The following is a 15,025-nucleotide window of genomic DNA, read 5'->3' on the forward strand; positions in this document are numbered from 1 at the left end:
TCGGGGGTCATACCTTCGTGGCATTTTGAGACATGTCCATTTCAGACCAAACGGTTAGTATTAGTAAAAAAAGTAAGTTAGTAAGTAAACACGTAACATACGGTACACTAATATTAATATAGACTGATACCATTTCATGCATGGTTCAGATTAAAGGATAGAAGGATAGTCCTGTATGCTGAAGTCACTCAGCAGAACCAGAAAAAGGTTCTGGAATGGCTAGACAGAACCACTTTAGACAACCAATAACCATTTTTGAAGAGTGTGTGGCGGTGGAGGTTTACATATGATGTACAGTGGTTGATAAAAAACCTTTATGATGAAGTCTCACACCGGTTAGTTTCGAAAAGATATCTGGACTTCGGAACAAGACTTAGGCTAAGTGAAACTTACTTTTTTAACTAAATCGCATCCAGACCAATGCATTAATGCGTTATCATATTTCTACCAACAATCTGACCACGTTTAAATATTCATTTTGCCTTCCAGTGATCGCTCTCATCCCGCCTGTGAGACCGCCGTGTTTTTACACTGCACCACGACAGCTGTAAACAGCGGCGGTCTAAGTCTCATCTCAAACGCTTCTTGATAATAGCCTTTTTCATACCATTTTGGTAACAAAACACTCAAGAACCTTGTAAAATAGCGAATAGTACATGTAATAACCATCAACACCTTGTAAAAGCCCCGGCTATTACTGATTTCCGAGTATAACCCACTCAATGCTGATGGCGAACGAAACCAAAAGCTACGAAAATGTGTAAAATCTGCAAAATATCTCACTCTTTTACGGTAGAATGACAATATTTGAAATCTTCATGAAAAATGTATTCTACTGAGTACGAACAACCTACTAATAGTTCATAGCCCTTATTAATTTTCTTTAAAATCATATTTTTGGTGCGAGTATTTCAAGAACGATGAAAGCACCATGAATTTACACTTGAAGAGTCGATGGCGGCCCCTTGATATAAATAGTAAGTTAACATACGGATGTTGTAAACCGATATAACGTGGAAACAATAGATGTCTTCTTCTACTGATTCAATTTGGACTCACCATTTTCAAGCTATATGAATAATTTTTGACATTGATCACGTTTATGTTTGGTTGTACGTGCTCAACGCATCAGCAATACTAAAGAAGCTTGCAAGTTCTCCCTACTTGCTATGCGATAGCATTGAAGAAGAGAATACGCGGTGGTGACAACAAAACTTGTGCATGATTTTTCACCAAACTGGCGAATTTACGTCTAAATTTGTAAGACTATCGAATTGAGAGAACACGGGTTAAATTTAAAAGCGTAATATTAAAATGTTATTAGCAGTCCGTTTCTTTGCTATTAACGTCTTTGAAAAAGCACCTTTAATTTAATTATATGCGACTTATTTTGCTATCAGTTCGAGCATATACTGTTGTTATATCGTTGCTTAAAGAAAAGCGACACAAATGTGACGAATTATGCACCATCGTATATAAACGCGAGACATGTTGTAGGGTTGTTGTTAATTTCCAATAAATTAAAGGAGGAAAAAATCAGAAATGTAGACGGGTACTATAGAATTGCCCATCATTATATAATCTTATTTTCTAATATAGATGATTAATGATAATGATCCACATTTTCAATGATAATTATTTTTCGAACCACAGTTCCACAATATACTGATATCATTTCTTTCTTGCTTGAATTTCTTTCTTTCTTTCTTTCTTTCTTTCTTTCTTTCTTTCTTTCTTTCTTTCTTTCTTTCTTTCTTTCTTTCTTTCTTTCTTTCTTTCTTTCTTTCTTTCTTTTTTTTTTCTTTCTTTTTTCTTTTTTTTTTCTTCTTTCTTTCTTTCTTTCTTTCTTTCTTTCTTTCTTTCTTTCGTTCTTTCTTTCTATTTTTCTTCCTTTCTTTTTTTCGTTGTTTCTTTCTTTCTTTCTTTCTTTCTTTCTTTCTTTCTTTCTTTCTTTCTTTCTTTCTTTCTTTCTTTCTTTCTTTCTTTCTTTCTTTCTTTCTTTCTATTTTTCGTTCGTTCTTTCTTTCTTTCTTTCGTTCTTTCTTTCTATTTTTCTTTTCTTTTTTTTTCATTCTTTCTTTCTTTCTTTCTTTCTTTCTTTCTTTCTTTCTTTCTTCTTTCTTCCTTCCTTCCTTCTTTATTTCTTTCTTTCTTTCTTTCACTCTTTCTTTCAATATTGATTGACTAAATTACTCATTGCAAGGGTTAGAAATGTATAGTGTTAAGGCAACAATCTGGAATTTGCTATCTACTGAAGATAGCAAAAACAAAAAAGGAAAAATGCCGCTTGCCAAGGCAAAATATTCTCTAAGAGTTAAAAACAAAACAAAAAAACACACAAAAAAAACACGGTAAGACAACAATTTGCTATCTACTGAAGATAGCAATATTGCACATGTACATAAGTCTCGTGTTTTCTCTTCTTTCTTTCTGGCTCTAACTTGCAAAAAGTAATATTTGAACATCGATGTCTATAATATATGATCTGTAACGTGCGGAAGCAATCGTTTTTTAAAAATTACAAATTGTGTGGGTATGATGATACTGTAAAACTATTACCGTAGAGACCTGCTCCCACCCAACATCACAGCAGAGTGTATAACACTGTTCAAGGTAGTGTGATTGTTGCCGCTTAGATACAGTTAGATAAATTGAAATTGAAATATAAACCAGGGATCAATTTACATTATATTAATGAAATACATATGTTAATAAAATAAATTAAAGTTCAATGAATTGAATTTTACATTTTGGAATAATAAAACCCCGAAACGACACACGAAGTTGACCAGCAAGTACCCGCTTTGATCATCGCTATGGGCAAATTTCAAAGCCTAATATTATACCTTCACCAAAATAATAACCGCCCGTATTGCTTACTCGCTAAACGCGAACAATTCAAATGCAGTGATTGTTAAATGGAACAGACAATACCGTAAAATTCTAACGTTTATATAATTATGATGAAAATAAAATTAGTATTTTGTTAATTTAATGTTTTTAAATCAAATATAAATGTGTACATTAACAAATTAACAAAATTGTAAATAGTTTTCAATTTCGAACAACCGCTGAGCAAACACGTTTTGACTTCAGTGTCGATTTCACGAAATCCGTTGATAATTATATTTCAAGTGTTGAATTTTCATTCCAAATTCAACAAACTCACATCAAATTAGATTATTATATTTTCTTTACCAGCCCACTGTGCCATGATATAGCAAGTAAAATTTGGCTTGTCCGAAAAGGGTATAATGCCACGCTATAAAAATATACTAATTTGTTAATTTAACAGGCGGACGGAAGAAAAAAGAGAAAAGATGAAAACAATGTAATGAACTGGCCCGCCCTTCTCCGCCCAGTCAGCATGAATTAAATTATGTGTTCTATGTAACTCAATTAGGAAAAAACAGTATTTTTTCACTTAATTATCTGCAAATGGGTTTCAAATTGCAATCAGCTCTTTTATAACGTCCAAAGTCGCCAAATAGTTAAACAAAAAGTTGCGCGTATGTTTGCCGTGTGAGACATGTGTGGCGCACGCGACATCACATCTGCCCTGGTCTGAGTAGGGCTTGCTTGTCCGTTGGGGTCTGTATATACATTTCTGTTTTTCTTTTTCCTGTAAAAATCTGTTTCAACAATTGAATCCATATAACTCAACTTCCATTTAAGTTTAAATTCTATATATAAGGTACAACTGTCAAAATTTAACTTAACACTTGTATGTCTTTAGTGGTAGTGTCAACTGCCATAGACTATTATGTTTAAGGTGAATGTTTTGTGTTTTTATTCTTCAAGTTTAAGCCATTATCCAGTTGGAAATGTAATTGGAATATATCCTTACAAAATTTCATTCTACTTACCACTACAGAACAGAACAGTGGGTATTACTATTACAAATCAATTTTGTGTGTATACATGTACCCTATATATTATTTTGCTATCTACTGAAGATAGCTCTTCTTTCAGTATGCCCTATCCCTGCAATCACATGACACAACTGATCCACTCAGACCAAAGTAGGGCATTTTGAAAGTTCAGTTGTTACCATTACTCTCATGCTCAGTAACCCCCTCTACAAATACACACCCCCACCCACAAACATGGATATAGACCAAAATAAGCAGCAAAAAAAAACAACATTAAAAATGACCGTATGAAAAGTTCATAACTTAGCAATATATGCCATCGACTTAGGTATTTCGACATCGGTAAGGGTGTGATGTGGTGTAAGTAAGGGGTAAGTTGGTGATGATATTGATGACATGTGTGTATTTTGGGGGTGAATGGGTGTGAGGTGTGTCGGGTGTTTACGGAGGTAGGGGTGTGTGGAATGGATGTGTGTTAAAAGTATGATGCATGCGAGGGTATTTATTAACTTAATTCAACTAAGAATAGCTATGATTGGTTGCATTTGTTTTGCTATCTACTGAAGATAGCTATCTTAGGTTTCACTGTTCTAATGCTTGATTTGCTATCTTAGCATCACTTTTGATTGCTTTACTTAAGTTGGAAATTAGCTATCAATGTATGTTTTTCGTTTCTTTACTGAAGATTGCACGAACCATCCAGTTACTGCGATAAAAGACGTGTTAAAGACCTTTAAAATCTATAGGCGTTGTGCCTAAACGTACGGTAGCGTACTAAAGATCATTGCGCTTTTTTTAGTAGTAGGCCTATAAAAATTAACAATAATGAAAAGTTATGACGCACGTACGTTCAATTATCAAGGAGTCATCAAGGCTAACTTTCAAACAGGCAGGACTCACTTGTTGAACATTGCTATTCAATATAGACAATCATTTTTCCTCATCAAGTCCTAATGTCTTCGTCGTCACAACAAACCACAGACAATATTTCCACTAGAATGACTTTCAAATTACTTCTGGCAAATTTCCATAAAAAAGACTTTCTTTTCAACAATATAATTATTCTTTTAATTATGTCCCATTCCCTTAGTATAGATGAGTGCAAATCCAGTGGGCGGGCATACGCGGTGGTTTACAAATTATAATGTGTACAAAAGTCACCAATTTTGAAATTTTACAACCCAAAATATCAGGACCAAAGTACCGCTGAATAGCTGGAATTCGTCTACTCATTTGAATGGTTTTTAATGAAAATTAAATGTGGACCAGAAAATATAAAATTCTGTTTATTTTCTCTTGTTTCTATTACTATTATTATTATCATCATTTTTTGTAAGTTTTCATAAAGATTTATGTGAGAGTTTCTGCATGCATAGGGCTAATGATATCAGCACTGATATATCGGTCATTTTTTACTACAACAGAAACACTGGAATTTGAAAATAGACTCTTTTGTCGTAGATAATAATAACCTGAACTTTTTACCTGTTTAAATTCATCGAAGTATGATGTTAAATTAGTATTAACTACTGTGTAGGTGGATTTGGCTGTCAAAAAATAATGGAGTCTTTATTATTATTGCTTAATAGGAAAATGAACACAAAATTGAAAGAAATATAATAAAGGATATAAAATATAGATTCTTCTTGAATAGGAACGAGATATAGGTCATGATCGGCTTAGGGTCACGGTCAATTCTATGTCATAAACTTGGAAAAGTGTATGAAAAGTTATCTGTTGAATAGACCTGTACACTGTAAATCCAAACGTTAATGTTTCAAAAACTAAACACTTTAATATGTTTACTTGCAACCATTTTTAAACACTGCGTAGTAAACACTAAATTAAAAAAAGTTTCAATCCTAATGATTAAACACTATAGGCGTGCCTAAACACTAAGTGATAAACATATCAAAGTAATTAAGATAGTAAACATAATACATATTGCTTTTAAGAACTTTTAAAGAGGAAGTCTCGCAAGAACAGTTCTTTTAGGGTGAACCAAACCTCAACCTGCCTGGTTATCAGATTAATTAGTGACAAGGTTATCTCTGTATTTGACAGGTGCTAATTGATGTTTTAATGTTATTGCTTCAATTAACACCTGTCAAATTCAGAGATAACCTGTTACTGATTAATTTGATAACCAGGCAGGTTTGGTTCTCCCCAAAAGAACTGCTCTGGAAGGGCTTCCTCTTCAAACACACTGTTTACGTATCTAGTAGTGTTCAAAGTTAAGCACTTCATTAAGTGTTTAAAAACAAACATGTATTTTGTGTGTTTAATCTTAAAAGCAAACATGTATTTTATGTTTAATATCTAACTATATTTAGAGTTATATGTTTAATTTAGTGTTAAAAGTGCTTAATATAGTGTTTATCCTGTCCCTTAACTGTGTTAACATAAGTAGTGTTTAAAAATGTCTAATAAGTTCTTGAATAGAGACGAGATATGGGTCATTATCGGCTTCGGTTCACGGTCAACTCGACGTCCTGAACTTGAAATTAAGAAAAGTTAATAAAAAGTTATCTATTGAATAGAGAACTATAGCATTCAATAGATTGTACACCTTGAACTTTATTCATTGTTACAAAATACACAGCGGAACTAATTTGGTTATAGGTAGCTCAAAGAATATGAAGAATTTTTGTTCCAAATAATTGGTAACAAAAATTGCAAATCATTGTATGAATCAATTTGAAACAGTTACATTTCGGAAACAAATTCATATTTATGCGGCAAAATTGTGCGAGAGTTACGTGGGTTTGAAGATCTCGGGCGGTTGAAATTTTTACAAAAAGTTTATCAAGAATTCCTAGTTTTTAATTTTTAGTTTAAGTTTTCCAGATAACTTTCTTCACCGTTCATATTGATGACATAATATGCGCAGTGCCGCAATTGCTACAAATATCCTAGAAACTTTTCTGTCCTACCCTCAATTAAAAATGCACAAAGGAAGCAAATTTTATGAGAATTCACTTTGTTTTGTATTATTTATTCTTTCAGTATTTCAGTTGTACACCATGCACCAACAGACATTCTGCGCGCACACCCCCACACAAGTTTTGTCTATAACTTGTACAAAAGCCAACAATCATGCTTAAAATATAATTTTGTAAAATGTAACAAATTCTTTGGTAAAGGTCATGCGTGAGTTAACTTTGTCATCCATCTCGACGTGACCAACAGTTTGGGAATCTATATTTTAACCTATTTTCATAAGTAATTCGCACGTGGACAGTTTACTTCTCTAAACATTGACGCGTGTATATTTTACAGAGAATATATTAGTCAACCAAATTCGTAGTTATTGATAGCTCTGAAATGTTACCATCTTCATTCATCATTGTATGTTTGTAATTAAATGTGACATATATTTGAAAATATATTATAATTGCATAATAGTTTCTTTGTTTTTTCTGATGGGAAGAATTTCTTTTGATCAACAATGACATGTCATGAAACAATAAAACTTATTGGTACTTATTTTGGAATCACTGGATATACTAAATATCAGTGGCGCGTCCCATGGGGGAACCATGATTTGGGTGGGAACCGGGTCTGATTGGGGGGAACAAGCCATTTTTCGCAAATCGATTAGGGCACATGCCCCCTGCGCCTCTATGACGCTACGTCACTGCTTAAATAGAAGAGTAGTATTGTGGGAAGTTTGGCATATAAATCCACATAGATATATGTTGGTCACTCCCCACTTTAGTCAACCGTGTGACAAATCAGTATTAAGACCAGGGTTAAGTTTATTTGAGACAATAAAGACCTCTGCATGTCTGTCCATCCGTTTGTTTCTCTGTCTGTGATATCTATTTGTACGTCTGCATCTGATGAGCACTACATTCAAGCGTGAAAATCGTAATAAACGCAATGCCCTTTACAGGAAAGATAGCATTGTTTTCTGTGCAGTAGGCCCCTATTTAAGAGTGGGCCATAATTGTTACAATTCCGATGGCATTGCAATATGTTATAGAAGCACTGACAGGCCAAGCACATGTCTTTTTGACTGTGTGTATATTAGTGTCTGCTTGTGTGTCTTTATGTCTGTCTCTCTGGATGTCTGACTGTACGTTTCTGAGGATCTAAAATATATGCTCAATTGCTCATACCTTAATATAAATCAAACATACATGCATCACACAATATCTACATTGATATGGTTACGTTTTCCTGAAATTTGATCTATAAGAAAATATTATCACGGTAATTACGTGTATATAATTTATTATGTAATACAATACGGTATTGGACTATTTTCTCTATCAAAGTCACATAATTAACATCAGCAGCAAGATAATGGGAATGGTGACATATCATATATGTAAAAGCCGAAAATCCAAAACGATATAAGCTCTAACATGTCGGAAGGCTTTACGTTAGTCACACCGTTCCTTTCAATGTAAAGGACATTTTAAAAGCGCGCTGGATGGGGGTGTGTACGATATTACACATTCCTCGGTTATACTTTGAATTTGAATGTGTGCGATTAGACAATATACGTGAATAATTTGAAATTGTTCACCCCATCTTGAAGATGCATAGGTGCTAATCAATAAATTCAAATTTCCCCCTCGAGTCAATCATTCCGTTACGGAAGCAAACCCGTAGAACGAAAAAACAAGCGTGAGATCCGATTCGATTTGATCTCAATCCCCTTGGGCCTAAAGGTGCGGGTTATAGATGGCTCAAAATACAGGGTCCGGACCCCAGGCGTGATGGCTGAAACTTGCAGTCCGTATTAAAGTAGCCGGAGAATTTAGGTCATGCGTCTCCACCATGAAAAATGTAACAAGCACGGACAGTGAGAACCGGCCTAGAGGGATACGGGCGTCAAAAACATCACGGGGTTATGGGCGGCCATGAGGGCCAAAAGGGTCTCAAAACCACACAAGGGTCTCAAAAGTACAATAAGGTCTCAAAAACACACAAAGGTCTCAGAAATAAATACACAACAAGGTCTCAAAAGTATAATAAGGTCTCAAAAACACAGAAAGCTCTCAGAAACAAACACACAGTAATGTCTCAATAGCACAATACGGTCTCAAAAACAGAGAAAGGTCTTAGAAACAAACACACAACAATGTCTCAATAGTATATAAAGGTCTCAAAAACAGGGAAAGGTCTCAAATACAGAGAAAGGTCTCAAAAACAGAGAAAGGTCTCAAATACAGAGAAAGGTCTCAAAAACAGAGAAAGGTCTCAAAAACAGAGAAAGCTCTCAAAAACAGAGAAAGGTCTCAAAAACAGAGAAAGGTCTCAAAAACAGAGAAAGGTCTCAAAAACAGAGAAAGGTCTCAAACACAGAGAAAGGTCTCAAAAACAGAGAAAGGTCTCAAAAAACAGGTAAAGGTCTCAAAAACAGAGAAAGGTCTCAAAAACAGAGAAAGGTCTCAAATACAGAGAAAGGTCTCAAAACAGAGAAAGGTCTCAAAAACAGAGGAAGGTCTCAAATACAGAGAAAGGTCTCAAATACAGAGAAAGGTCTCAAAACAGAGAAAGGTCTCAAAAACAGAGAAAGGTCTCAAACACAGAGAAAGGTCTCAGAAACACGTTATGGTCTCAAAAACACGTTATGGTCTCAAAAACATGTTATGGTCTCAAAAACACGTTATGGTCTCAAAAACACGTTATGGTCTCAAAAACATATTATGGTCTCAAAAACATGTTATGGTCTCAAAAACACGTTATGGTCTCAAAAACATGTTATGGTCTCAAAAACACGTTATGGTCTCAAAAACACGTTATGGTCTCAAAAACACGTTATGGTCTCAAAAACACGTTATGGTCTCAAAAACACGGTATGGTCTCAAAAACATGTTATGGTCCCAAAACACGTTATGGTCTCAAAAACACGTTATGGTCTCAAAAACACGTTATGGTCTCAAAAACATGTTATGGTCTCAAAAACATGTTATGGTCTCAAAAACACGTTATGGTCTCAAAAACACGTTATGGTCTCAAAAACACGTTATGGTCTCAAAAACACGTTATGGTCTCAAAAACACGTTATGGTCTCAAAAACACGTCAAGGTCTCAAACCAGGTATTACAACCGACCGTTATATGTGCAGCACCGCATGCAGTATTGCACACATCCGCTTGCAGTTCCGCATGAGAAACTGCACATTCCGTCACGCACATCCGCATGCGGAACTACACATCCCAAATTGCATTTCCACATGCGGTGATGCACATCGGGATCCCCTTTCAAAGAAACGAATGCCCCTAAAGTAGGCACTCGGATTGTAAAATAGGCCTATGGATGGGTCATTGTTTTCAAAATTTTCTTAATTCCTTTTGGAAAATAGATCAACTTTGCATTACTGTAGCCAAAATGTTTGAAATTTCTCAAAATGCTTGGTTGTAAGTTGTAAAACTAAGACAATTAATTTGTGTTAGATTTGGCCAAAACTTTTGGTATATCAATGGGTCCAAATTTCTTACAAAATTACGAGTTGGACTTAAAAAGTTCAAATTCTAACATTTAACTGTGTAGTACCGAAGACAAAGCCCAAATGTCACGCCCTTGGCGCCACCACTGCATGATGTGTCCGTTCCTGAGGGGTGGTGCAATAATTATGTGTACCCCAGGATGGTGAATTCTCAAAATGGTCTGCCAAAATGGCTTGCCCCCCCCCACCTTTGGCCTTACCAAAAATCTTTGCCCCCCCTTTTTTGACGTACCAAAAAGATTTTTGGGAACCTGAATGTAAAACCTTGTCTTATCATATAGTGCGATCGCAGCGAGCAAGAAATTTTGCATATTTGAACGTGTTCCTAACGTTTTCCTACACCTTTTTAGGGTGTAATATAGAAATGGTGCCCAAAATATCTGTGCCAAAAATTGCATGCCCCCCACCCACCGACCTGCCGAAAATTGCTTGACCCGCCCTTTCGACCTGCCAAAAAATGCTTCCCCCCTTTGGCCTGCCAAAAAATCTTTGCCCCCCCCCCTATAATTCGCCCCCCCGCCGGGGGGTACACATAATTATTGCACCACCCCTGATAAGTTCAGGCGTCTGGAGGTGTAATGAATTGAATAGAAATGTAGTATGAAATGGGTCTATTGAGAAGATGTACATCAGTGCATTTATCAATTTTGTCCAGGTATTTGGAACATGGGATCACTCAGGGTCCACCCCATATCCATGTTGGTATATCACTGTGGAGGATGAATCTTATTCAAAAATTGAGTTTTATTGGAATTCGATCAGCAGGCATTGCATTCACGGATTTGGACATTTCAAAACAACTTGCACCTCCCCTCATCAAAACAAAACTTTTGGCAAAAATTGCAGTTTTACACCAATGCCTTTTTTATACCACAGAAAAAAAATCTCCTTTGTGCAAGGGGTGAATGTGAAAGATAAAAAGCATCACAAAGAGAATATTTTGAGGCAATTTATTAATTCAATTGTTTTCAGCTCAAAAACATTAACATATTGTGCTTAAAATTGTTTTCCTGATAAATTTTGGCGTTTTTTTTTCTTTCTTGTTTCACCCATTGCCATTAAGGGGGTACTACACCCCTGCCCAATTTTGTGCCTATTTTTGCATTTTTCTCAAAAATTATAGCGCATTGGGGACAAGTAAGATATTTATATTATAGGGGCAAGGACTACAACTACTGCACTGGAAATTTTATTTCAGCACAGACAACAGTTGCGGAGTTACAGTCAAAAATGAGGGAAAACCAATATTTGATCAATAAATCAATAACTACTTGCTTTGAGTTGCTGAATTTTCAGTACAGTAGTTGTAGTTCTTGCCCCTATACTATACATATCTTACTTGTCACCAATGTGCTATAATTTTTGAGAAAAATGTAAAAAATAGGCAAAAATTGGCCAGGGGTGTAGTACCCTTTCTTAAATAAGCTCAACAATTAACTTGTCTAATATTGATCAGCCCTTACACAAGTCACCATGAAAACAAACACATAAATACATGTTAAATTGTATTCTTATTTATTGTCATTTTATTTTCTAAACACACAAAAAGTATTCCAACATGTGGTCAGTATACATGTATTATGCAAACAAAAATACACAAAGTTGTAAAACCTAAAACAAGTGTTACATTTTATAATATTAATACAATTGTTATTTAAAATTATCAAATTTTACTGGCAGTGTCTGTATTATTTTGAATATGCATACTTAACATTAGATCCACTGTCAACATGCCCTCTTTTAGGGGCCAGCTCTCTGAGTGGTACAAGAACAAACTAGAGGAGAGTTTTGATCCTTACAACACATGCTCTTGGGTTACATGTTGCCAGTGTTCTGGTTGTAGGCTTGTGTATGGGGTTTTTTTTCAAATTTTTGGGAGGGGGAGGTGGTGTCCTCAATGTTTTGATCCATGGTGGGACTGTCCTAGAGGTGCTGTTAGTCCTTGCCTTTCACTGGTGTAAAATGTTATCTATACTTCCTTTTTTTTTGTATGTACTTTTGAATATTCATGTGCAATATATTTTGATGTTATATTATAATTATTGTATATACATGTACCAGTGATAAAGTGTAATAAATAAATAAATAAACAAATAAATAAAAGATGGGTTGTTTGTCTGTCAATTTTTAATTGATTTAAGGAATATCAATAGCGAATTACAAGAATCATAACAAAGCAGCCAGCATTGTGGAAATGGCAAAATTCAAAGACTTTCAAATGTACATTTCACATTCTTACAATTCAGCAGAAGTAGTAGAATAACATATTCATAACAATTTTAGGAAATGTAAATTCCAAACAAAATATATAATCTTTAAGCCCTAATATTTCACAGGGTCAATGAGAAAAAATATGGACTTTCCACTGATACCAAAATCACCATTTTGATGGAGAAAAGTGGAGCTGGAGATGAGATGGTTGATAATACCATCCTCCTTTAATTCCCAGGGCTAGAAGAAGAAATGAGGATTTTAAAACAATTGAAACCATTTAAATTTTTTGACCACTATACAAAGGTGATAAGCAGGGCCTACTTTTACCCCTTCCTATTATTTAGTTAAAACCCTATATTTATATAAGTGTGTTCTTAATTTCTAATTAATATAAATTTTGATTTCATATATTCACAATCTACAATTCTGAACACATTTTCAGGAAATTGCTCAACACTGTGCTGATTTACCAATATTTAACACTGTCCAGTCCACAGGTACATCATACATGACCAACCAACAGCACTTCCATCTTTGCTAGAGCTATAATAAAGTTATAATTAGAGTATGTAATATGTGCATACTTCTAGGTTAATAAATGCATATCACCAAGTCTTGTTGGGAGTGAAATATTGAACAAAACAATGCACACATACTAAGGTGTTGATGCGTCTAAATGCACAAGCCCCCAGGGGGAACTGCATTAGCTCAGTACAAGTGCATTATTTTATACAATTTCTCAAGCAACAAGTGATACACATTTATTAACCTATTTCATACAAAAGAAAAAAAATCCAATGATTTCGGATTGTTATAAGGCCCGCCGATTACGAGCTGATCAAACTGCATCACAAAAGCATTTCAACAGAAGATATTTTATTGTTATGTTAACTCACTTTTCACATTCAAACAACACGAGTGATCCTTGACCTCTGGGTCCTATTTTATGAAACTTTGGAAATTCTTAGTTCTTTGGTGACTGACTTCATATTTTGTCTTAACTTCTTGTCCACCATGCACATTATTGTCTAAACTTAAGGTGTGTGGTACGATCGATAATGGGACCCTGTCCCCACACTGACCTCAAAGATGTCAAAAAGTTTTGATACTTTTATAGATAGCCCCTACTTGTCTCTTGCTCCTCCTAGTCCTATAAAGATTTTACACCCAAAATCCTTGTACTTTTAAAAAAGTGTGAGAAAAGCTGTCAAAGATATATGCATTTTCTTTAATGGTTTTCTCACAATTTTTCAAATTAATGTACAATGACTTTTGAGCATAAAAATTAGGAGCTCGAGAAAAATAGGGGCTCTATGATTAGTGCCAAAAGTTTTTAATGTGTCTCTTGTGTGAATAGACCTGGAAGTGTATCAGAATTCAGAATGGGGAAGGGCACTTTTACAGGTGAAATGATCTGGAATCACAGACATCTGCTTGTGAATTGAAATGCTGAATTGAAATCAAAGCTGAATTTCATTTCGATTCCACTTCATTCTTCATCACTCAACATGATTTCAATTCCAATCCAATTTAATTTTTCGTTGAGAACAATCATCTCAATTCCAATCCAATTCAATTCATGCCCAAGCCCACTCATTTTGATTCGAATTCAATTCCAATGCATTGAAATGAAAATCGCCCAAAATTCATTTCAATTCGATTTCAATGTAATTGAATTAACATTAGGACTCACTTCCACAACTTCCACTGTTGTAAAATCCAGGGGGGGTTCTTCCTGCATACATTTTCAGTGAGTTTGGTATATCGTGGTGGTTTTCAATGGAGACAAATGTGCCCAATCGAGGTATATTTGAGTGATTTTTGTGAAAAATTGGGTTGCAAAACAAAAATTAGGTATAGAGAAAGTCAGCATTCATAAGTCTGTATGGCAGTGGCACATCCCTGTACAAAATATTTTGAAGAATCCCCACCAGGGTAAAGATATGAAATGAACATCAGGATATGTCTACTAGTGATCCAAGCCTAAATGATAGGTAGGCCTACATGTAGACCCTATCTGTCATGGTGTTGACAAGTTGTCTTTTTATGTCAATTGTTTTTTTCACATCATCATCACTATCACTATCTCGATCTATATCTTGCTTTAGCTTGTTGCTACAGGTGGTTCCTTCCAGTTCCAGTTCAAATTTCATCTGTAAAATAAACCAAAAGTAACAATTAAAAATATTTAAATTTAATACATTTTTCTTATCAAGATTAAGGGAAGGGGTATGAACGTTTGGACAGTATTTATTGTGGGACATTAGAGCACATCAGACATATCGAATTGCATTCTGAATACGAAGAATGTCCTTCTGATATCAAATAATTTTGATTTTTGAAATTAGCAATGTAATACACATTTTATGGCAAATCATTAAAATTGATATTTTGATATTTAACAGTACTTGAAGTAAATTTTATAAATCTGATGATTTATACTTAAAGTGTATGTAGGTGGGATGAAAAGCCGACG

This window comes from Amphiura filiformis, chromosome 7 (genome assembly GCF_039555335.1).
Source record: "Amphiura filiformis chromosome 7, Afil_fr2py, whole genome shotgun sequence".
NCBI lineage: Eukaryota > Metazoa > Echinodermata > Ophiuroidea > Amphilepidida > Amphiuridae > Amphiura > Amphiura filiformis.